Source organism: Mustela erminea, chromosome 4, assembly GCF_009829155.1.
Source record: "Mustela erminea isolate mMusErm1 chromosome 4, mMusErm1.Pri, whole genome shotgun sequence".
In the NCBI taxonomy this organism is placed as follows: Eukaryota; Metazoa; Chordata; class Mammalia; order Carnivora; family Mustelidae; genus Mustela; species Mustela erminea.
Genome location: NC_045617.1, coordinates 43,740,465 through 43,764,695, shown reverse-complemented (window position 1 = coordinate 43,764,695; position 24,231 = coordinate 43,740,465). Strand labels below are relative to the sequence as shown.

Genomic DNA, 24,231 nt, shown 5'->3' with positions numbered 1-24,231 from the left:
TCATATCCACATGGTTCTAGTTCATTTTATAATTTTTCAGAAGGAGGTGGTTTGGGACTCTTAAAAGTATTTGGTTGTCATCTTGATTGAGAGAATTGGGACACATAGTCTGATGTACTTTTCTTTGAAAAGGCATGGGTCATTGAAGAATAAGAGAACAGATATACAAGCACCTGTGTCTTTGACTTGTTGGTCCATGCTGAAGAACACAGGAAACTATTTAGGCAGGTGGTAGTCCTATGGAGGTAGTAGCAGATGGCAATAATAGGCATGGATGCCCTAACAAGCATCTGAGGAAAAGCAGCCTACTTTGGTGTCTAGTTGAGAAAGACAAGGATGCAGTTGGCCACCATATAATTTAAAAAGCATGTAATTTGAGTGTTGTATTATAATTTTGAATAGTTATCTTTTATATATCTTATAAAAAGCGAGTTTATATCTTATAAACAGGGAGTAAGTAGACTTCACTCATCTCTGTAGTGCTTTTTGAAGTTAAAGAAAAGCACACAAGAGAATGTGAAGTGGGTGAAGTTTTCTGTAATGCATATTTTAAGTAAATCTCATAGAGCTGTTCTGAGATACCACATAGATTTTGATGAAGGAAGGGAGCACAGAGAAATTCAGAATCAAAAGGACATTTTGTGGTTCATCCTGAAATATTACCCACCAGTTTGGGGAATATAAATGGCTACTCTTTAAGTCTCTAATTTAAAGTTGTCCTCAAATCTTTTTGGCTCATCTTCAGGCTACTAACTATATCTGGGGACCTGGGGTTTAGGGACCATGCGTGACTGGCCTCCATGTGGTAGCACTTTATTTCCAAAAATTTCTTTCCTTGGGATCCAAACCATGAAGCATCCATTCCAGCCCAATTGGACTTCTGAGTAGACCCTTGGTTTCTCTAAACCTAGATGACACAGTGAATGTAAAGATGGTTTCGTGAGAGAGCCACGAGACAAAGAATCAAAAAGAAATCTCACAAACCTGTCAGGAGCCCAAATATCAACTATTAACTGGCATTATGATCTTGAGCAAGTCAATTATTTCTCATAAGTCTCAAGTTCCTCATTTGTTAAATGTAGATATTAAGTCAAAAACCACAAATCTTGAGGGTTAAATGATTCAATGTACAGGCAAGTTCTTTATATACTTTAAAGTAGTACATTGCTCTGAGGTGTTATCCCATCTTGTATTATTCTCTGAGCTCTTGTATTTCTCCAGGGAAGAGACTGTATCTTCTCATTCTTGTCTTCCCTGACACCTTTGTCATTCTCCAGATGCTGTGGGGCAGAGAGCAGAAACAAACAGCTAAACTGTCAAGCACATCCAGATTGGTATCTAAAATCTAAGTTGTGTGTACCTTCCTCTTTTCATTTCATACATGTTTACTTCAGCGATTTGCCCAAACTGACCACTGGAAAAACTGATTTTGAGAGCACTTGGCTAATTAGAAATTCTTTGAAGGTAGGACTCATAGGCTGTAAGTAAACTCAGAAAAGACTGACTTCCTGGTGTGGAATTTAGGGAAGATTCACAGAAGATATGCTCTTTTGATGGGAAGCTTAGATATTTTATTTGGTCACTTGTATACAGCTGCTCAGGATATATTTTTTCTCCAGGGGCAAACACAGCTGAAGGAGGTACAGTCTTCAGAAAACAGCTGGGTGGCAAAACCTTATGAGATTATGTCACTCTTTGCCCCTTAAAAATTGAATTACATTATATAATTTGCCATGTTTATAAAATTATTTTTTAACCCTCTTACATTTTTAAGTGTACAACACATTATTGACTGTAAGTTCAATGTCATACAGTGTATCTCTAGAGCTTATTCTTTTTGCTTAACTGAAATTTTATGCCTGATGATTGGTAACTGCTCATTTCCCACCCCTCAGCTCAGTCCCTGGCAACCACCATTCTATTCTTTGATTTTATGAGTTGAACTATTTTGGAAACCTATTGTAAATGACACCGTACAGTATTTGTCTTTCTGTGTCTGGCTTATTTCACTTAGCATAATGTCCTCTGGCTTCATGCATGTTGTCACATTTGCAGAATTTCCTTCTTTTTAAAAGCAGAATACTATTCCATTGTAGTGTATACCACATTTTCTTCATCCATTTGTCCATCAGTAGATACTTAGGTTGTTTTCACATCTTGGCTATTGTGAGTAATGCTACAATGAACACAGAACTGCAAATAACTCTTCAAAATCTCGATTTCAATTCTTTTGGATAACTATATAGAAGTGACATTGCTCAATCATATGGTATTTCTATTTTTAATATTTTAAGAAACTTCCATGCTGTTTTTCATAGAGGCTGCACCATTTTGAATTCTTACCAACAGTTGTACACTATATTTTAATGGCTGTTATGTTCCTGTGGTTTAGAGATACTTTGCCCTTGACTAATCACCTTCCAGAACGAGGCACCAGAAGGTGCCTCTAAATATGTTTATTATTTCATGTTTATAAGTTTTTTCTTTTCCTTTTGCAGTGATAGACGAAACTAGAAGTGCCAAATACAGAGAAAAATCTTTAGCAAGAATGGAATAATCCCCTCTTCAGAGTCTGAGCAAATATGCTTAATATTAATTAAGATTGGAAGGTCATACAATTTTAAAAGACAAAGTAGTTAAGAGCTCTGAATGTAGGAAATCTGATTTTACTCTTTCATAAACACAATGGTAGATGGACTATTTTAGCAGAGGAAAGAAACACTTATAATTGTAACTATCTAGGGCTTATCCTTTGCCAGGTGCTAGGATTTCTCTATCTTCTGTGCACATTACTTCGATTCATTAGCCCTCTCAACATCTTTCAAGGTAGCTACAATAATGATCTATATTTTATAGGAGTTGATTAATGCAGAAGTGAAGAAGCACGTCCGTGTCACATAGATGGTAAATGGCAAAACTAGACTTTTCATGGAGGCCTGTCTCCATAGACAGTGCTCAGAACCACCCCTCGGTCCTCATTTGTAACAGTAAGCAGATCTGCAGCAAGGCAGAAGGTCTCTCAGCTACCACTAGCTGGGGTAACTAATGACCACTTTGCAGACTCATACCCATCTGATAACTGAGTTAATCCTGAGGAGGGCAAGAAGCCCAATAGTAATTCAGCTGCAGAAGGTGGATCTAGAATTATTTGCGCTATCACAGACCCAATGTGCCTAGAGAGAGTCCTGAGTGTCCCCTGCCATCAGTTGAAATCTTAGCTTTCCCCAGTCTTTGCTCTGTTGGCCCTGGCTATTATATGAGGCTACATTCAACTCATTCTCTGACTCACATTTTGTACCCCTGAAACTGGGACTTCTCTAAATTCTGACCAGCTTCTCTGCAGCTCTGGGTTTGTCCTGGCATTTGAAAGGCATCTCAGGTGAGAAGGAGAGAAAGCCAGATCTTCCTTTCAATGCCCTCTGCCATTGACTAGGATTCTGTTACGAGTACCTTAGAACTTTGGCACCAATGTTTGCTTTCACAACTCACCACCTCCATCCGGCTGTATGGATTGATCATTTAACTTGCTCTGACAATACCTAACAGATGAATGCCATCATAGGAGCTCCTCCTATAACTGAGGTTAGAGTTTCCAGTCCACTTACTTCTTATGACAGTTTCCCTCTTTCTTACCCACTTCCCTCACAACATGCCTCATGTCCTGGCCTGCTTGGGGTGGGGATCTAATTCCCCTGCTGCAGATCTCTGGGGCATAGCTTTTGAGTTCTGTGCAGCTCCTCAAGCACCATCAACTCCACTACCAGGACCAGCCCAGGGAGCCTGGGAAAACAGTGGTCTTTGATGCCTCCTTGGCCAATTTAGAAGCTTACCTTGCCCTGAATCCTGATGTTCTCACATTTCCCAGGTACCCTCACTCTCTCAACTCTTTTCTTACTTCTGCCTCATATTTTAGGGCCCAGCTGGTGACTTTAGTGACAATGGATTAGTCAGATAAACCATTCAGATCCAAGGCATTTGGCAGGTTATGAAGGAGTCCCAGTGGCTAATGCAGCAACAGAAGTATTTTTAAAGTTGGAAAGAATGACCCAAACCAAATGTTTGCAAGCGTAACAACTGTAACAGTATTCCTTTGCAATTGTGATATATCTTATAACTTTCAAAGCTGTTTTCTATGCATTTTGGTTGACTGCAAAAATAGATACAAATTCTTGGATGCTCTTCTTATCAAAGTCTTTCCTTGAGTTTTTTCTTAACCGTGTAACTTGCATTAGTCAATGGGACATTTCTGAACATGATGCAAAAAGAGGCTTAAAAAGTACATGTGAACTGGGACTCCAGTACTTTTTAGAACCCTGAGATCACCCAGTGAAGAAGCCCAGGTTGGCCTCCAGGAGAATGAGAGACATGTGGAGAGAGGTGAAGAGCCTCAGCTGAGCCCCTAGGGATGTATCCTTGCCATCTGCCAGACATGTGAGTAAAGTCATCCTGGATCACCTAGCCCCAGCCAGTTTTTAGAGACCAACAGACACCAGCAGTTTTTAAAGACCAACTATATGAGCCCAGATTGGGAGAAGCATCCAGCCAACCTGCAAAATCATGGAAAGAATTACAATTGTTCTTTAAGCCAATAAGTTTTGGTGTGGTCTGTTATGTACCAATAGTGGATAGATACATGCTATCTCACTTGATCCTCATGATTGCCCTATGGTGAAGACAAGTTAAGCGACTTGACTCAGATGCTTAAATTGTTACATAGCAGAGCCAGGATCAGGTCCTGGGTGGGCTCTCAACTTCTCCACCAGTGCAATACCCACGACACCTGGCAGCCTCTCTATCTGTCAGGGGCACACCTGATGAGATCATGTGGAATAATGAAACACGAGAATGCAAAGAGCCTTACACATCACCTATACTATTCTCTTCCTCCGCACTTGAGGAATCGGAGGCTCAGGAGGGTTTGCCTTAGTTCTCAAAGCTCAGAAGGTACATAGCAAATACGTTTCTTGGTCATCTTCTCCTGCCCTATCTACTTCATGGAGCTCTGTGCTCTGGCTGAAGACGCCAGAAGATTCAACATTTTAAGGCAAGATGGTGACAGTAAGGTCATATGGTGTTGGGGACAGCATTTCAGGCCTTTGGCAGGCAACATGTATGTCTTTGTGTGTTTGGTCCAGGATGATGCTTTCAGATAATAATGATAGGTGGCTAGCTGCCTCTATCAAATAATGATAGGTGGCTAGCTGCCTCTTCCCCTGGCTTAAGTTAACTGTTAGTGAAACCTCTTCCCTGAGACCAGGGGGCCTCCAGAAGGACATTGCTGGTAGTTTTCTGCTATTGTTTAGCAACAATTCTGCTAAAAGTCTGGTGTGAAGGAAACACTGGAAAAGAGCCGTCTTTAATTCTGAAAAGGAAGAAGAAATAGACCCTGGTTTTAAACAAGTCACCCACAGGTACATACAGAACATTAGAACTTAATTCTGTTTAGGCCTTTTCAGCAAAGAGCTGCCACTTCTACAGCTCGGTTTTTTCTCATCCTCATAAAGACCATTCTTTGCCAATCTGTATGAATTCAAATAGTCATCCATGAACTTTTGAGGTGCAATTGAAGCAACTTAATCTTGCCCCCTCTGGCCCCAAGCCTAAACAAAGTCCTGAAAATGAGGTCAAGGATCAGGGGTAGGGCTTATAGTGGGAGTACCATTAAAAATCAGGATGTTCAAAACAAGCAAACAAACAAATGAGCAAAACAAATAAACAACAACAAAAAACATCCAACATTTTCTTCTAGTGTTCATTTGCAGACCTTCCCTCTCAGTTGTATATTTTAGGTATATTGTTTCCATTCTAAAATATCTTCCTTTAAAGAATTGTTTCATATCAAGGTAATTAAATAGGCAGACAAATAGGATGTACAGAATATGTGGTACAGTCTGTGAAGATTTTCATGCTTGTAATGGGGAGAAGGCAAAAGACAGGTGTTCAGGAACAGAGAGGTACACTTGCTTCTTTTCTCTTATCATATCACACCCCTCCGCCTTCTTGTCATTCTATTTCCTGACTACGAATTCTTACTTTTTAAAAAATATTTTATTTATTTATTTGTCTCAGAGAGAGAGAGAGAGAGAGAGAGAGCGCGCGCGCAAGCGCACAGGCAGGCAGAGTGGCAGGTAGAGGGAGAGGGGAGAAGCTGGTTTCCTGCTGAGAAAGAAGCCCTATGTGGGATTCAATCCCAGGATGCTGGGATCATGACCCGAGCGGAAGGCAGACGCTTAACTGGCTGAGCCACGCAGGCGTCCCTAAATTCTTACATTTATAAAGTTATGCTAACTGGAGAAATATCATTGCTATTTATATATGTTACACACACACACACACACACACACACACATATATATATATATATATTTTAAAATTTCTATTACATGCAAGAGGGGAAATTGTACTTGAATCTTTGTGTTTTTTTCCTAGGTGATTTCTTTTGTGGTACCTCTTTTTGAGTCCTAGATACCCTCTATGTGTATCAGAAGCATAGCAAGAGGGAGAAGGATAAAGAGCATTCCTGTGGGTGTGGCCCTGGAGATCCAAGCAGCAGGAGAAATAGCTCCTTTCTTGCTGCCACAGAGGGTGGAAAATGGAAGTGATGGTGATGGCCTGACTGTTTAGCCTCAAAGCAGCCTTTAATTCATTTGGTTGTAAGAGGTGAATTTATTTGAATAGTATAGTTTATTTAAATAATTTAAAAGCAGTAATTAAAAAGCAGCATTATGGGGCGCCTGGGTGGCTCAGTGGGTTAAGCCGCTACCTTCGGCTCAGGTCATGATCTCAGGGTCCTGGGATCGAGTCCCGCATCGGGCTCTCTGCTCAGCGGGGAGCCTGCTTCCTCCTCTCTCTCTGCCTGCCCCTCTGCCTACTTGTGATCTCCGTCTGTCAAATAAATAAATAAAATCTTAAAAAAAAAAAAAGCAGCATTATACACACTTCTTAGACAAGACACCACTCATTTGGCTAAATATTAAATGAAGTGAGCTGACAGCCTAGGGGAAAATTAAGATGCCTGCTTTTATCCCAATTGTCTATAAGTGCACAATAGCTCTCATTGTCATATTAGGAAAATTGGGGAGAGAAAATAGATCTAATTTCCTATTCTTGTCACCATGTCACCCAGAATCCTTGAGCAGCTTCTCAGCTTTACTCTAGATATCAGATGAAAACTTCTAGCCAGTGCCCTCAAAATTGTGGCTTGCCTTTCTTGTCTTCCCTCATCTTTCAGAACCCCAGCGGGGGCCCTCTTCTACCCTGCAAACAACTTCCCTGTAGCATCCTGAGGCCAGGTTTTCCAGTCTCTCTGGCCAGGTGCTCAAATAACCCCAGAGTTTATACCCAGGTGCCTTGCATGCATTGGAGTCTCTCAATTTCTCAGCATGTCTCCTCCTACTCAGGAACAGGCTAGTATTCTGGAAAGATCATCCACAAGCTTTTTGTGAATGGAAGGCTGGGTAGGAGGTGACAGAGCAGAGGGCTATTGGTAAGGAGAAATACAATCAGTTGGGGTGGAAAGGAGTGCTAAGAATTGCTCCTCTACATATTGGGAAGTTAGAGGGCAGGTGACTTAGAGCCCAATTCAATATAAAAAGCAAAGAGCAGGGGATATATTTATCTCCTTGATTCTTGATTCTATGCATTTTCATTTACTTGAATCAAATATTAATTATCCAGATGGATTAATGGAAACATTTCATCTTTTTACTAAGGTCACCTTTAATAATAATTAAAGAGTATGTATATACATATATGTATATATGCAAATATACATATACATAAATATACAAAATACATAGGAAAGTGATCTCTGTTTATCAGAATTTCATTTTTAGGAGCACAAGTGTTTGGATCATGTTTAACTACTTAAATGAAGATAAAGTCTTATCTTTTGATTATGTTTAGCTACTTAAATAAAGATATAATATTACCATAAAAATGAAAATAACTTGCAGATTATAATTTTCTTCTCCTTAAGAAATACAAACCTATGTTGCTGGGGTAAGGATAGCAAGTGCTGTTACCCTCAAGGTACAAGTGAAGACCTACCCTAGTGAAGAAAAAGGAAGAAAGCCTTCTGCCTATGGTGAAGCAGGGAATCTTCCTGGGCTCAGACCTGGAGGATAGGTTTGCTGAGAAAGCCCTCCCTCCCCAAGATCAGAGTCACAGAGTCTGTATTTGAGGTTGACTCAGGACAGCAGAGCTTTCTCCACCTTCCACCTCTTACCCCACCAGGCCAACAAGCCCCAAGAAGTAACAAGCAACTGCAAGCTATCTTTAGAGAAAGGACAAGAATATGGAGAAAGAACCTCTCAGGAGTGTAGATGTACAGCAAAGACTAAAGCTGAGGGTGGAAGAGAAACATTTAAAAAATTCTCTGCATCTCCAGCCAAGCATAAGGTCACACAAGAGAAATTTGAAGCAGCGCAGCAGAAGCAGCTTTAGTAACAGCAATATACCAAGTTCAACTCCTGATGAGATTGACTCAACCACACACACTAATGGACTCCCTGAAGGAGAGGCATGAATGACCATTTCTAGGCATGAATTCTATTTACCTCAGTCTCATGAAATGCTTTGTTAGCTGCTGTAAGATTTGGGCTCTTAGTTTAACAATGGTGGGAAACCACTGGAGGGCTTTACTATCATGAGTTTTAAAGGGGTAGGTCTGAATGCTGAATTGGTTGCAGACAGAAGAGGGGTAGGTGAAAGCAGAAGGCCAGTTTGGAGGCTATTACAGTCATCCAGGTGAGAGACGTTTTATGATTTCTTGTAGTAGCAGTGGAGGCAGTGAGACAAGCTCAGTTTCTGGGTCTGTTTTGAAGATAGAGCCACTAGGATTTGATAATGGATTGAGGGGTAGAGGAGAAAGAGAAATGGGAATAATAGCTCCAAGATTTGTGCTCTGAACAGCTGGAGGAGTCAGTTCGCAATGAATACACTAAGGGATATTGGAGGAGTGACAGATGGAGAAAGTGTAAGCAGGCTTTGGGGTTTGGTCATGTTGAGCATGAGATGCCTATTAGACATCACAATGAAGCTAATGAGTAGACAGATGAAGAGAGGAGCCTGAGTTCAGGGAAGACAGCAGGCAGTGGATTACATTTGGCAGGTGTCAGCAATTACGTGGTGTTTGAAGCAGGGAGACTAGATATATTATCCAGGGAGTGTCAGTAGAGAAGAGAAAAAGCTCGAGGACTGAGCCCTGGGGGTCTCCAACATTTGGAAGTAGTGGAAGTGAGGAGAAACCAGCAAAGGAGATTGAGAACAAATAATCAGTGATATAGGAAGAAAACCAAGAGAACAATGTCCTCCTAGACTGTGAATAATGTTTCGAAAAGGCAGTGGTCATCTTTACTAAATGCTGCTGAGAGAGAGAGATGAGGACTGAAATTATATTTTAGGGCTCTAGTTCTTTGTGATATTAGGGTAACATTTTTTTTCCAGATGGTTTGTTCTAAAAAAAATTTTTAAAGATATTTTTGACATAGAAAATGTACCAATTTTATGTAATAAGTTCCACTGAATATTTTCTAAGTTTTGCTTTTTAATTCAGGACAAATAGAAATTAGAAATTATATTTTATTCCAGTTTTTATAGTTTATTATATTTTAATCTTTGTAAATAGTTTTAATTCCAACATCAAAGAGATACATCATGAATTAGTTAACAATTTGTCTAATGTTAAGAATTTATATTTCAAGTTTTTGTTGATACAAAAAAATAGATTTATTTTTATGTCCTTCTACCTCTCTCCATCTTTCAGAGCATTATGATTTTTTTATTTGTTTTTTAAAAGATTTTATTTATTTATTTGAGAGAGAGAGAGAGACGATGCCAGCTGGGGGTGGAGCAGAGGGAGAGGAGGAGAGAGAATCTCAAACAGACACCTGCTGAGTGTGGAGCCCAATGTGCGGCTCAATCTCACAACCCTGAGATCATGACCTGAGCCCAAACCAAAAGGTGGACCTTTAACCAACTGAGCCACTCAGGTGCTCCAGAGCATTATGTTTTAATATGACTCATCAGAGTATAGATAAAGTTTTTCATTGTATATTATCTCTAGAAAAGCACAGATACTAAAATCTGAATGTATGCCACAGTTACAGAATAATTTTGTCTTAATTTTCCCTGATTCCTTAATTTTCCTTAATTCCAAAGGAAACATTGCAGACGAAAATCAAAATAGTCTTCTGTCCATAAAAGTGCACCCCTTGGGGCACCTGGGTGGCTCAATTGGTTAAGTGACTGCCTTTGGCTCAGCTCATGATCCTGGAGTCGCGGTATCAAGTCCCGCATCAGGCTTCCTGCTCATTAGGGAGTCTGTTTCTCCCACAGACCTTTCTCCTTTCCTGCTCTCTCTCTCTCATTCTCTCTCCCTCTCTCAAATAAATAAATAAAATCCTTTTTAAAAAGTGCACCCTTCATGTATGATAACAGTGCCTTTAACAATAAAAACTAGGACAGCTTCAAAAACAAGGGTAAAAAATACCATAAAGATTTAATGCAAGGGATGTGTTACCTACATTTTAAAAGATATCTTTTAGGAATATGCTTACATGCAAAAATTATTAAGCCATAAAATTATTTTAAAAAATATTTTAAAAAATATAACATTCTGAGGTTGCATTCACATTCTGTGGTAAGAAAGGAAAAAAAAGAAAAAAGCATTTTAACATTTAAAATAATAATTCCTTTAATCCCTCAGACGTGAAGTTTAAGAAATAGATTCACTAATTGAACAAATTATTTTTTAGTATCTCTGTGTTCACCTATACATTGCAGGAAGTGTTCCAGGTGCTGGTGCTACAGTAAACAAACAAAGGGAAAAAATTCCCTGCCCTAGTGGGACATACGTTTTATCTGGGGCAGGTAGACAAATAAATGAAAATCATAATAAATAAAGTAAATTATACAGTATGATATATAGTTATAATAAAAAGTAATATTTTTTAGTGTGTTAAGGGGATAGATGCTATGGAAGGAAATAGAGTAGGATAAAGGAGATTTAGTGATGGTGGAAGAGCAGTGGTGGTAGTCTAAACGAGATGTCCAAAGTAGTCCTTATGGAGGCGCCATTGTTGAACAACCAGAGGGAAGCAAACAGGCGAAGGAGTTTGCCAAGGGATGGATGGCTGTTTATTCCAGACCATTTTTTCAAGGACCTATATAAAAACAGCCTGGGAATATTTAAATGGTGTCTGCCTCCAGGAGAGAGAGCAGCTTTGTTTATAGTCTGAAGTAATAAAGATAATGTTTCCTTCTGAAAAACTAGCAGTTCAGAGTAAGATATGGAGGTTTTGAAGTAGGAGTTCCTCAAGCTGTGATGCGAATCCATTGTGTAAAGAGCATCCACTTGGCCTCACATTTGTGTTACTCCCTTAAGACTCTGGGGGCAGAGGAAATTATTGTGAGCACAAAGCCCAACCTACCTGCTGTGCTGTGAGTAACAAAACTCTTTGTATTCTGACGGAACAGTCTCATGTCTTCTGCCAGCATCTATGAAACTAGCTAGCTAACTTTTTAGCTTGTGAGAGGAATAAAATCTCAACTCCTTCACAATTATTACAGGTGAATGAGTTTCAAATCTGGCAAATTTACTTAAACCTTTTGAGCTATCAGCAAGTTGACATGTGGCACATTTTGAACAGAAAATCCTCAGTTAGATCAAGTTATATATGTTAAATATATATGTCTATATATATATATATATATATATATATATATATATATGTCTCTCTCTCTTTCTTTCTCTCTCTCTCTATATATATACACACACACACACATATGTCTCACTATATATATTTATCCACACACGCACACATACACACACACCGGCGTATCTGTATATATCACCCAATATGGGTTTATTATGATGAATAATTTAAGCGATGGTGAGCCTCTTGAAAAGAGATAAAGAAGGTGCATTAGTTTCTGGGACTACCATGTCAATATATCCCAGACAGGATGATTTAAATAACGGAAGTTAATCTCCCCACAGTTCTGGAAGCTAAAGTCCAAGATCAAGGTGTCAGCAGATTTGAATTCTTTTGAGGTGTCTCTCCTTGGCTCGCAGATGGTTGCATTCTCTGCGTCTTCACATGGTCACTCCTCAGTCTGTGTGTTTTTTGTCCTAATCTTTTCTGATAAGGACAGCAGTCATATTGGATTGGGCCCACCCATATAATCTCATTTTACCTTAATTATCTCTTTAAAGCCATATTTCATTTCCAGAGTCCAGTCTGGCATGTAAGAAGCTTAGATGCTTCCATTCCATTCTAACAACAGATTAAAAAGCTGAATGAACTAAAAAAATGGATTAGATTTGTAAGGGAAGTGAAGTGACAGGGTAAGCCACTGCCACTAAAGTTGAAGGACGGGCAAATATGGAGAATCACAATTTACCAGAGCTGAAATCACTGTGGGAAGCAGTGCTGAGACAGAGAAACCTGAATTGTGATGGACAAATTGTTGGAAGCTCAATGTGGACAAGTTTGAGAATAAAAACTCTAGGAGAACCCAGACATTGTGCCCCCCCACTATGCCTCACACACACACTTTTATGAGTTTTACTATCCAGAGCTTTGCCAGTTTTCATGCTGAATACTAGAGATAATTAGATAAATACTAAAAGGCAAAGAGGAAAATGAACCATTCGGAAATACACCACAGCACTCTATTCTCCTTAAGAAGGTCTACCTTCAGGGAAAGCTATTTAACCAAAGCCTAAGCTCTGGGGGGTTTATCAGAGCCTAACTGATGTGGGGAAAGGAAAATGTCCAACAGCTGGCTCTAACCTTCCATGTGGGAGAGAAGAAATACCCAACTCTAGCCCACGCTAGCTACCCACGTAAGGAGAGAGGGTATGAGAAACATGGATGAAATTGAAATCGAGAGGCACTTGTTCATGAAAGAGACCTAATCGCAGTGACGTAGGAAAGACATTAGGGTTCAAACCTGATGGCCTAGAAAGAAATCTTGAGATGTCTTTGGGGCAAAAAAAGTGGTTTTAATTAAAGCATGGAAACAGGACCCATGAGCAGAAAGATCGGCCCTGGGATCATGAGGAGTGGTGATTATATAGTTTCAAGTTGGGAGAGGGTTAAGGATAGCATAAGTCTCTAAGAAATTTTAGAAACAAGGTTTTCAGGACCTTGAGGGGGCTTAGCTGTTAGGAAAAGGTTATTTATTACTGCCTAATAAAATCTTAGCCATGAAACCCTTCAGAAGTATATCAGTGGGCCATATTCGTGGGGGTGACTGCCAACATATATCTTGGAGGGTGGAGATAAAGGAAGTTTCCAAAGGAATTTTTTTTTAAGATTTTATTTATTTATTTGACAGAAAGAGAGAACACAAGTAGGCGGAGCAGCAGGCAAGAGAGAGGGGGAAGCAGGCTCCCTGCTGAGCAGAGAGCCCAATGCGGGACTCGATCCCAGGACCCTGAGATCATGACCAAATCTGAAGGCAGAGGCTTAACCCACTGAGCCATCCAGGTGCCCAGGAATTTTTATATGTTAAAGAAGGTTTACAGGATCCCAGGGGCGGGGTGGGCGGGTCAGGCTAAGATTGCCTTTTGCCCTTACAAAGTATTAACATTGAGGCAGCTGAGCTCCTCCAGGAATGTCAGTCTGCCTGTTTCAAAGACTCGTGAATGGACTATAAGTAGTAAGGGAATTTAATTTTTCTTTTGTCTCCGTTTCCCACATCAATAGGACTCATCCCCTCTCCTCACACCTACCACTGCATTGCTAAAAGCTTAATTGCAGCACTTCCTTTTATCTAGCACATCGTGCCAGGCCATCAAGAAAAAATTATAAGGCCCTGATTCTAAATACAGCCACATTCTGAGTTATGGGGAGTTAAGACTTCAACATATGAATGTTGGTGGTAGGGGACACAATTTTGGCCATAAAAGAAGAGAAGAAGGATCTAATTTAGTTTATGCTAATAAATTGAGTTTTCATAAATTATTTCATTAGGAAGATACTCACGGCTGGTGGATTCTTTTATTATTTAGTAAAGACATCTTTATTTAGTGTTCTTTCAATTGTAAACTACCAACATGTTAATTAAATACATTTTAAAAATATCAGTCACCATAATAATGGGGGGGTGACGAGACTAGAAAATGTGCTTACGTTCTTTATTCAAGTTTACTTTGGGGTATAAACCCATAGGAAATACAAATATCTATCCTTTCTTGCAATCCTCCTACTTCATTAACTTTTCAAATGTCATATGTTGTTGCCAATAATTGGATACAAGATGTAAATCTTTCAAACTGGTGGGATTAAAAGTGGCAAGTGCAAAGTACTTCACTGTATTTTAATTCTCTTCTTCCTGAGGCTACACATTTTGGAACAGGACTCTGAGAATCTGTTCTGGTTTGGGTTTTGATAATTGGCTTGAACTCTTGTTGGCTACTGGCAGTCTCTTTGTTTATTCTCGACATACTTTAACCCAACTTTAATTGGCCTGCAGAAGCTTGCCCTTTTATTTGTAAATAGTGAGAGATGGTTGGGAGAGATGGTTGTTCAGTAGGGTTCAAACCCTCTCCTGTCTCAAGACAGGCTTGTTTGCAATTAGATACTTAATTTCAAGTTGGGGAGTACTCACAGAGTACAGGCTCTCTGCAGAGCTCTCCAGTGGCAAGCCAAGTGTGGTATAGCTCTTTAAAAAAGTGGTCCCTAATGAGAACTTGACCCTACCCTGGGGTGGCTTTGTTAGGACATGAATTCTTGTAAATGAGGAGAATTGGCAAACTCTTCTGCAGCATAGGAAGGAGGGCTGCATTCTGGAGGCTTTTGGTCTTTTTTGGCAGAACTAAACACATGTGTTTAAACAACTTGAAGACAGTCCCCAAATTTCTTCATTTATTCTCTAAGACCCTTTCGTTATCACCATAATTTCCACCCAAAACACAGGAATACAGATGTAACTTTAACCTCCAGATTTGTCTTAGATGTCTTGGAGCCAGCAATCCAAATTAGATTTATAAATGAAATGCCATGGGTGACCACAGGCTGCAGCAATGAAACACTAGTCAAATACTGCTAGACTAAACTAATTGAATATATCATTTCACGCCCCTTTGGAAACTCTGAGAATATACATATGTATGCTCAATTATGGGCGCTGTAGAAATCCAGGAGGCTAGATAAGGCAGCCTTTTAGGTAGTCTTGTAAGGGGAGCCATACATGCTGGTTTTGAAAACTTCCAGCAAATTTAGTATTGATAAATCAGAGAGAGGAAAACCCCAGCCTGGTTGAGAGATGGGATTAGGGTGAGTAATTGTATATTAATAAATACCTATAGAATCAATCTGAGAAAAATTTAATTTTCTTTTTTTCTTCAAAAAATTTATTTTTGTTCTCTTTAACATTCTGGGTTATCTGTCTGTTTATGGAGGCAGATGATCTACAGCTGAATTCTGAAAATTCTCTGAGCTGCGTGATCTTAGGTGAGGTGTGTCCCATTTTTGCTCCCTTCCTTTATCATTTGGCACTCTTTCCCACAGAAGAAACCTGGGTCCTCTAAGGCTGAGCTCTAGGACTCATATCCATACTACCTCACTGAATGACCTCTCACCTAGTTTCTGTGTACTTGATTTCCTGAGCATATCATCCATTCTTTACCCATCAGGTAATACAAGATATTTTATTTTTCCACCTTGCAGATGAAAAAACAAAATGCCACATGCTACACAGCTGTGTAAATTTTAAATCCATTGCTGTTTGTTTCTTTCCTTCTTTCTTTTTTTTCCCCCTCCCATGCTGCATCCTTTGCTTGATCCCTCAAGGTCAATCTGAAACATCCAGTTGATAGGATAATGTGTTATCCCCCCCCTCACGTCCAATGTGTGCATATTTAACAGGAATATTGGATATCTTTATGTCAAAGAAATGATTAGCAGTGAGATGGGTGGGCCACCTGCATGTTAATATAATTTCTGGGGAAAATAGAGTGGAAGAAGTCTCCTTAGCTTGCTGCCCCAGCATTAAAAATTGAGTTACTTCTGAGATTGTAAATAGAAGGCTAAATGTGGTCTGTCCCATCTTCCTCTAGGTCTTTGGTGGCAGGGTGTACAATTAACTGCAGAGGAAAGCCACAGTTAAAGCCATTATCACAAAATCTCACAGAAGGACAGTACTAGAAGGCGTTTTAGCTGCCATCCAGCTGGAGACTCACTCAAGGTTAAGGAAGCTGGGGCCAAGTCTGGTGGAAAGGCTGGCCAAATCTGAGATGACTACCTGGCAGGAGAGTGGAGGCTGGGGCCTGAGTGTCTCTCTTTAGGCTTCATCAGAATACTCATAACTGATGCATTTGTACCTACATCCAGAGTAAATTCTACCCTGTGAGAGGCTTGTACAAATAGAATCTGAAAATAATGAAAGTATTACTAAAAACCAGAATCTGCCAAGTACTTCAGATACATGGGTACTTTAACCTAGAAAGGTACATTCCACAGCTGAGCAAAAAGGATTTGCAAATGACAAGAGTTCAGACAGGTTTATTGTCTGAACAAGAACATAGTGCACTATTTTAGGTCTTGCCTGTGGGCAGGATGTACATTTCAATTAGTCAATCAGCAAAAGATCATCAAGCACTGTATGCGTCCAGTGCTGTGCAAAGCCTGGTGAAGGATGCCAAGAAAGTTTCCCACCCACAGGGAGATTTTTAATATGTTTGAGAGGCACAACTAACACCACAAAATATTTAGAGGTAATTAAATACAACATAGAATGGTTTTGATTCAAACTTCAGCAGATGAAATCTGGATGTTCGGTCCTCCCCTACCCACTTTAGTACAGTCACAACTTTAGCTGGATCTGATCAATAAACAAAATGGGGAAATGTCAGCGGTTTCTTGCACAGATAGGATGACATCATCTGGGAACAATTTTTGGCATAACAGGTAAGATCCCTGATGTAAACTCAGACCTAACATTTTCTTTAGCCCAACTTTGTATATTTTAGCCACCCTACCTTCCCCTGAACTTCTGCACTCCCACCCCTCATAACCAAGGCCCAAGCTCTTGCTATACTCAAGGTCAACCTTGAGTCTGAACTTGTTCTGTCTTACACTCTGCAACTAGCTTGTTCCTGTGGAGCTTTGGCCTTTCATCTCTTCTCCTGATGGGATCTCTGGCTTGGCCTTCTACTGGAGTCTCAGTACTATTACCCTGATTCTGATGGTGATCTATCTCGTCAACAGGTGCATTTTACTTTCATCCATTGAATGAGTTCTCTCCATTTGAGGGAACGGCCAAACCTCTAACATGTTACCAAAATACTTACCCATGGGGTTGGGATTTCTTTGCAAAAGACATCTGAACTATTAGTTTAATCCTTCATATATGCATTTTTCAAACACTGGTTGAGGAATTACTCTGGGTACTGCGTTAGATGTCAGAACTACAGAAGCATTGATACGTCCTGAGACATCACCTTCCTGCCTCAAGGTGATGGGGTTTTGGACAGGTGATGTTCGGTGGAGTGGGGTCTGGAGCTGATGCCATGAAAGAATTCTTGACATGTCTTTGTTGCAAGAAGGTAGTTTTATTAAAGCCTGGGACTGGAACCATGGGCAGAAAGAGCTGCTGAACCAGGGTTGTGAGGGGAGGTAAGAAAAAAGGAGGTTTTTAAAGGATTTTTATATATTAAAGACTCATAGGATACTGGAGGACTTGCCATTGTTCAGTTAAGGTTGTTTCTCCCTCTAGCAAGGCATTAAGACAGTTGGGAGCTTCCTGGAAGAACGTCATACATGTCCCACCCAGGAGTGTGTGTGTGTGTGTGTGTGTGTGTGTGTGTGTGTGTGTGTGTGTTGGGGGCAGGTTACAGGTTACAGAGTGCTTTGTCCTAAGCTAGCCTTCGGCTTCCTCGTTAAAGGCATTGATTCTCTAGTGTGGGAGACTGTTAATGTTGCAGGAAAGAGTATTGTGCTGAGTTAAAGTTTTGGGAGACATAATCATAGGGCCCTTCAGAAACACAGCTGTGGAATATTGGTCCAGACTGAGAAGGTGTGTGTGTCACAGGTGGGAGTGGGGTGGGGTGTTAGAATAGCTCCTGAGCAGAGCCGACCGGCAAATAACACCTGATGAAACTGTTGAGTGACCTGCAGGTTATTGTTTTCTCACAGGGCCCTGGAGGGCCCACACACAACTTTGTGTGTAGTGATGAGTCACTTCACTCCTTGAAATCTCAACTGAATTGCTTGTGAGTGGGTGAGGGTTAACAGACATGCCCCTATTAAATGTTAGCAAGATGAATAGAGTTATGAAAAATGCCTAGCATTTTGCTAGAAGTATCTCAGAAGCCACCAAGGAATGCTAATTCCTATTCAAGCCATCACCTGTAGGGAGGCAAAAAAGGATCTGAAGAGATGCAGATGTGAACATGTGTACTTCTCTGAAGCGGGAATTAATTCACATGGGAGAGCGTTCAAAAGGTACAAGGAGTTGTATGGTGTGAAAGAAGCCTGATTCACTCCCTGGTGCCCCATTCCCTAATACTGTCCTAGGAAAGAATCTGAGTTATCAGTTCTCATGTGCCCAAAGGTTGTCTATACATTTAGAAATGTGCTTTGCCTTTTCCACTTTGTTAGTTCATCGAAGATTTGTTGCAAGTCTAATAGGTGCTATATTCATCCTTCTATGTGCTACGGATACAGTAGTAAGCAAAACAAAAATCCACACCTTCAGGAAGCTTGTATTTTAAAAAATCTTTCCATATTGCAAGATTTGTTCCTGCTTCTTTGTAATAGATTCATGATCTATCATTGTATGGATGTACCATAATTTATTTTGTCTGGCCTTTTTATTCATGGATACCTAGACTATTTCTAACTTTCTTCTATCTCAAAATATGTGATATCCAGTGAGTATATCTTTGTATAAATAGTGCCTGGAAAAAATGCTTTAAATAGAGTAGGTGCTCATTTATTGATAAATGGATAAATCCTTTCACAAATGTGGGAATATATTTTGGGATAAATAACTAGAGGTAGAATTAAGGACTCAAAAATTATGTGCATTTTTTAATTTTAAAAGATATTGCCAAATTGTCTTTCTTTCTTTCTTTTTTTTTAAGATTTGTCAGAGAGAGAGCAAGTGAGCACTCAACCAGGGAGAGCGGCAGGCAGAGGGAGAAGCAGGCCCCCCACTGACTAAGGAGTCGGACTCAGGACTTGATCCTAGGACCCTGAGACCATGACCTGAGCTGAAGGCAGACAGTTAACCAACTGAGCCACCCAGGTGTCCCTTTATTGTCAGATTTTCTTAACTAGTATTTGAAGTAATTATATTCTTACTAACAATATGTGAGAGTAAAGTCCTACTTCTCACCACCATGATATCTCAATTTGATGACTTAAAATGCTATATCATTCAAATTTAGTTTGTATTGTCCTTGTCGCAAGTGAAATTAAGCACTCTTTTCATATGCTTAGGAGCCAGGTGTGGTTTGTTTTGTTTTGTTTTTGTTTTCTGTGACCCTTCTGTTCACACTTTCTAACTCTTCTGTTGTGTCAGAGGTCTTTTTTTTTTCTAATTTGTTGTAGAACTCATTATATATCAAGGAAGATATCCTTTACCTATGATATGACATGAAAATATTTTTCTCAGTTTGTTAGTTTTCTTTTGACTCATTATACATTTTTCCCATGTTGTACACATTATTTTTATTTTTGCATAATTGAATTTATCAGTCTTTTATGGCTTTTACATTTTGTGTCATATTTAAAATGATCTTTTCTCCTCTGGGGTTCTTTTTGAAAATGTTATGATTTCTTCTTGCACTTCTTTTTTATTATGTTCAGTTAACCACTGTATAGTACATCATTAGTTTTTGATGTAGTGTTCAGTGATTCATTAGTTGTGTGTAACACTTACTGCTCATCACAACAGGTACCCTCCTTAGTACCCATCACCCTGTTACTCCATCCTCCCAGCCGACCTCTTCTGTAACCCTCAGTTTTTTTGCTAGGGTCCGTAGTCTCTCATGGTTCATCTCCCTCTCTGATTTCTCCCCTATGGTCCTCCGTGTTATTGCTTATGTTCCATATATGAGTGAAACCATGTGATAATTGTCTTTCTCTGCTTCACTTACTTCACTTAGCGTAATCCCCTCCAGTTCCATCCATGTTGATGCAAAGGGTGGATATTCATCCTTTCTGATGGCTGAGTAATATTCCATTGTGTATATGAACCCCATCTTCTTTATCCATTCATGTATTGAAGGGCATCTTAGCTCCTTCCACAGTTTGGCTATTGTGGACATTGCTGTTATGAACATTGGGGTGCATGTGCCCCTTCTTTCCACTATATCTGTATCTTTGAGGTAAATACCTAATAGTGCAATTGCCTGGTTGTAGGGTAGCTCTATTTTTAACATCTTAAGGAAACTACATACTGTTTTCCAGTGGCTGTACCAGCTTACAGTCCCACAACGGTGTAAGAGGGTTTCCCTTTCTCCACATCCTTGCCAACATTTGTTGTTTCCTGTTTTGCTAATTTTTGCCCTTCTAACTGGTGTAAGTTTTTATCTCATTGTGGTTTTGATTTCTATTTCCTTGATGGCTAGTGATGTTGAGCATGTGTCTGTTAGCCATTTGTATGTCTTCTTTGGAGAAGTGATTGTTCATGCCCTCTACCCATTTTTTGACTGTGTTATTTGTTTTGTTTTTTTTAAGTGTTGAGTTTGAGAAGTTCTTTATAGATCATGGGTATGAGCCCTTTATCTTTAATATCATTTGCAAATATCTTCTTCTATTTGATGGGTTGCCTCTTAGTTTTATCGACTGTTTCCTTTGCTGTGCAGAAGCTTTTTATCTTGATAAAGTCCCAAAAGTTTATTTTTGCTTTTGTTTCCCTTGTTTTCAGAGACATGTCTTAAAAGAACTTGCTGTGGCTGCTGTTGAAGAGGTTTTTGCCTATGTTCTCCTCTAGGATTCTGATGGATTCCTGTCTCACATTGAGGCCTTTCATCCATTTTGAGTTTATCTTTGTGTACGGTGTAAGAGAATGGTCCAGTTTCATTCTTCTATATGTAAGCTGTCCAATTTTCCCAGTACCACTTATTGAAGAGACTGTCTTTTTTTCCACTGGATATTTTTCCTGATTTGACAGAGATTAGTTGAACATAGAGTTGAAGGTCAATTTTCTTCTTCACTTTTGATGTAGTTTTGGAATATAGGTGAGGTGTGATACAGTGAGGGCTGGAGCTGATGATCAAGAAAGAATTCTTGAGACATCTTTGGTGCAAAAAGGTGGTTTTATTAAATCATGGAGACAGGACCCATGGACAGAAAGAGTTGTTGCACCAGGGTTGTGAGGGGTGGCTGATTATATACTTGGGAGTAGGGGGTAGGGAAAAAAGGAGGTTTTCAAAAGAACTTTTATATGCTAAGGAGGACCTACAAGATACTGAAGGCCTTTGCCATTGTCAAGTTAAGGTGGTTTTTTCCTCCTAGTAAGGCATTAACATTAAGCCAGTTGGGAGCTTCCTGGAGGAATGTGAAGCATATCCCACCCGGAGGTGTGTATGGGGGGTGGGGGGTGGGAGGTTGGTTTGCAGGGTGTCAGCTTGTACTTTGTCTTCAGCTAGCTTTCTGCTCCCTCATCACTTTTATGGTTTTATTTCTAACATTTAAATCTTGGATCCAAGTGAAATTTAGTTTGAACATATGAGGCAGGGTTCCCATTTCACTTTTTCAGATGGTTATCCCATTTCCAGTGACATTTATTGAAATGTCTATCTTTACTTATTTGAAGTGTTACTATTACCATGTTTATCTTTTTAATCAAATATTGTACATATTTTCATCTATTTTTTTAGATTTTCCTGTCTGTTCTACTAATTTGTGATTCAGTTAAGGTTTAATTTGGTGGCATATGGGGCACCTGGATGGCTCAGTCAGTTCCAGTCATGATCCCAGGGTCCTGGGATAAGGCCTGTGTTGGGTTACCGACTCAGAGGGGAGCCAGCATCTCCCTCTGAATCTGGCTGATGCTCCCCCTGCTTGTGCTCTTTCTCTCTCTATCAAATAAATAAATAATAAAATCTTTTTAAAAATTTTGGCTGCATATAAAAGAAAACCAAAATAATAGTTGTTTAAACAAGGTATGTACCACAAAGGCTGGGGTAAGCAGTTAGCATCATAGCAGTGGTGCTGCAGTGTCATGATTATTCCAGATTCTTTCCACTGTTCTGCTCTGACCTTAGTGCCAGCTTAGTGCCAGCTTTCAGCCTCAAGTGCTTCAGGTGGCAATATAGCTGCTATAGCTCCACCAATCATATATGAATGTTAAGAAGGAAGAGATTGGAAGGGAGAATTGCAAAAAGACTAATGCCAGCTGGGTTAGTTGTCTGCTAAAATTTTGCCTTTTAATTTTTCTTTCTTTCTTATCTGCATTCTACACCCCCTTCCTCTTTCCCTTCCTCCCACAGTCCTCCTCAGTGCAGTGTTAGTTCAGTGTCACTACTTAGGTGTTACCCACCTACAGTCTCCACTGAATTATCTGGTTATCATCAAGATCTCTACTCTGCCTGGTTGGGGCTTTAACTCTCCAGGGCCTGTGTGAACTCTTCATTGTTAAGTCACAACTACCCAGTAGTTATTTGTCTACCTTTATGAAGTTCCCTCTAGTGCTCATTATTAAGTCCTTATGAACACTCACAGGAAAAGAGTGAGATCATCAATCTGGAAGTGCTTCCCAAAGAAAGTCAGAAGAAAAAGTGAATCCTCCTGGAAGCATCAATACCTCTAAGCTTTCCTCAAGAATGTTTGTTGGAACTAGGGGCAGCTGAGGGATGCAGAGCCAAGTATACATATTATAGGCCAAGAGCACTAACAAAAGGAAACCCAATTTCTGTTCTCTCAGTGATGAAACTACTTAATCTTGCTGCTACTCCCTTGCAATGTAATATAATACTAACTGGCAATTATGATGACCTTTTTATTGATATAAGAATCTGGATAACAAAAAAGAGAATTCACCTAATTGAACTTAGAAGTCACAATCACTAATACATCAGGGTTTTTTTAATTGAAGTATAATTGATATACAGTATCCTATGAGTTTTGGGTGTATATCATAGTGATTTAATATTTTTGTACATTACAAAATGATCGCCATGATAAGTCTCATTACCATCTGTCACCACACAAATTTATTACGGTATTATTGACTATATTCTCTATGCTGTACTTAATATCCCTGTGACTTATTTAAATTATAACTAGAAGTTAGTACCTCTCAAACCCCTCACCTATATCACCCATCCTCCCACCCCCTCCCCACTCTAGTGACTTAACAATTTGTTTCCTGTATCTATCAGTCTGTTCCTGTTTTGCTTTGTTTGTTTTTGTTTTGTTTTTAGATTCCATATATAAATAAAATTATACAGAAGCTGTCTTTTCTGACTAAGTTCACTTAGCATAATACCCTCTAGGTCCGTCCATGTTGTCACACATCGCAAGATCTTGTTTTTTATGGCTGAGTACTATTCGTGTGTGTGTGTGTGTGTATGCCACATCTTCTTTATCCATTCATCTACTAACAGACACAGGCTGCTTCCGTATCTTGGCTATTATAAAAAATGCTGCCGTGAACAGGGGGCACATATATCACTTTGAATTTGTATTTTTATTTTCTGTGGGACAATAACCAGAAGTGAAATTGCTGGATTGTATGGTAGTTCTATTTTTAATTTTTTGAGGAATTCTTTACTGTTTTCCAGAGTGGCTGCACCAATATACTTTCCTACCAACAGTAATGAGAGTTCCCTTTTCTCCACCTTCATGCCTACACTTGTTATTTTTTAAATTTTTGATACTAGCCATTCTGACAGGTGTGAGGTGATATCTCATTGTGGTTTTAATTTGCATTTCCCTGATAATTAGTTTGCTGAACATCTTTTCATGTGCCTGTTGGCCATCTGCATGTCTTCTTTGGAAAAATGCTTATTCAAGTCCTTTGTCTTTTTTTTAATCAAGGTTTTTAAAAATATTGTGTGTAAGTTATTTAAAGCTAACATTTAGGATATTAACCTCTTATCAGATAAACAATTTGCAAATATTTCTCCCATTCAGTAGGTTGCCTTTTCATTCTGTTGATTTGTTCTTTTGATCGTGCAAAAGTTTTTTATTTTGATCTAATCCTATTTGTTTATTTTAGCTTTTGTTGTCCTTGCCTGAGACTGATCCAAAAATGGGTATTGCTAAG

At 39.4% G+C, this 24,231-nt stretch overlaps 2 long non-coding RNA genes across 2 annotated transcripts in view; one reads left to right on the top strand and one right to left on the bottom strand.

The window, feature by feature from the left end:
* The window catches only part of LOC116588265, a 166,327-nt gene extending 157,282 nt beyond the window's left edge, over positions 1 to 9,045 (top strand). Inside the window, exons 5-6 of the long non-coding RNA XR_004284865.1 lie at positions 2,857 to 3,038; positions 8,236 to 9,045. This is a non-coding gene — a long non-coding RNA (uncharacterized LOC116588265). The remainder of the gene's footprint in view (positions 1 to 2,856; positions 3,039 to 8,235) is intronic.
* LOC116588266 lies at positions 1,977 to 23,509 on the bottom strand. Its single transcript, XR_004284866.1, has 3 exons — positions 23,431 to 23,509; positions 3,299 to 3,306; positions 1,977 to 1,990 (listed from the first exon to the last, which is right to left on the bottom strand). It is a non-coding gene; the product is annotated as an uncharacterized LOC116588266 (long non-coding RNA).
* Positions 23,510 to 24,231: the final 722 nt, after the last annotated feature.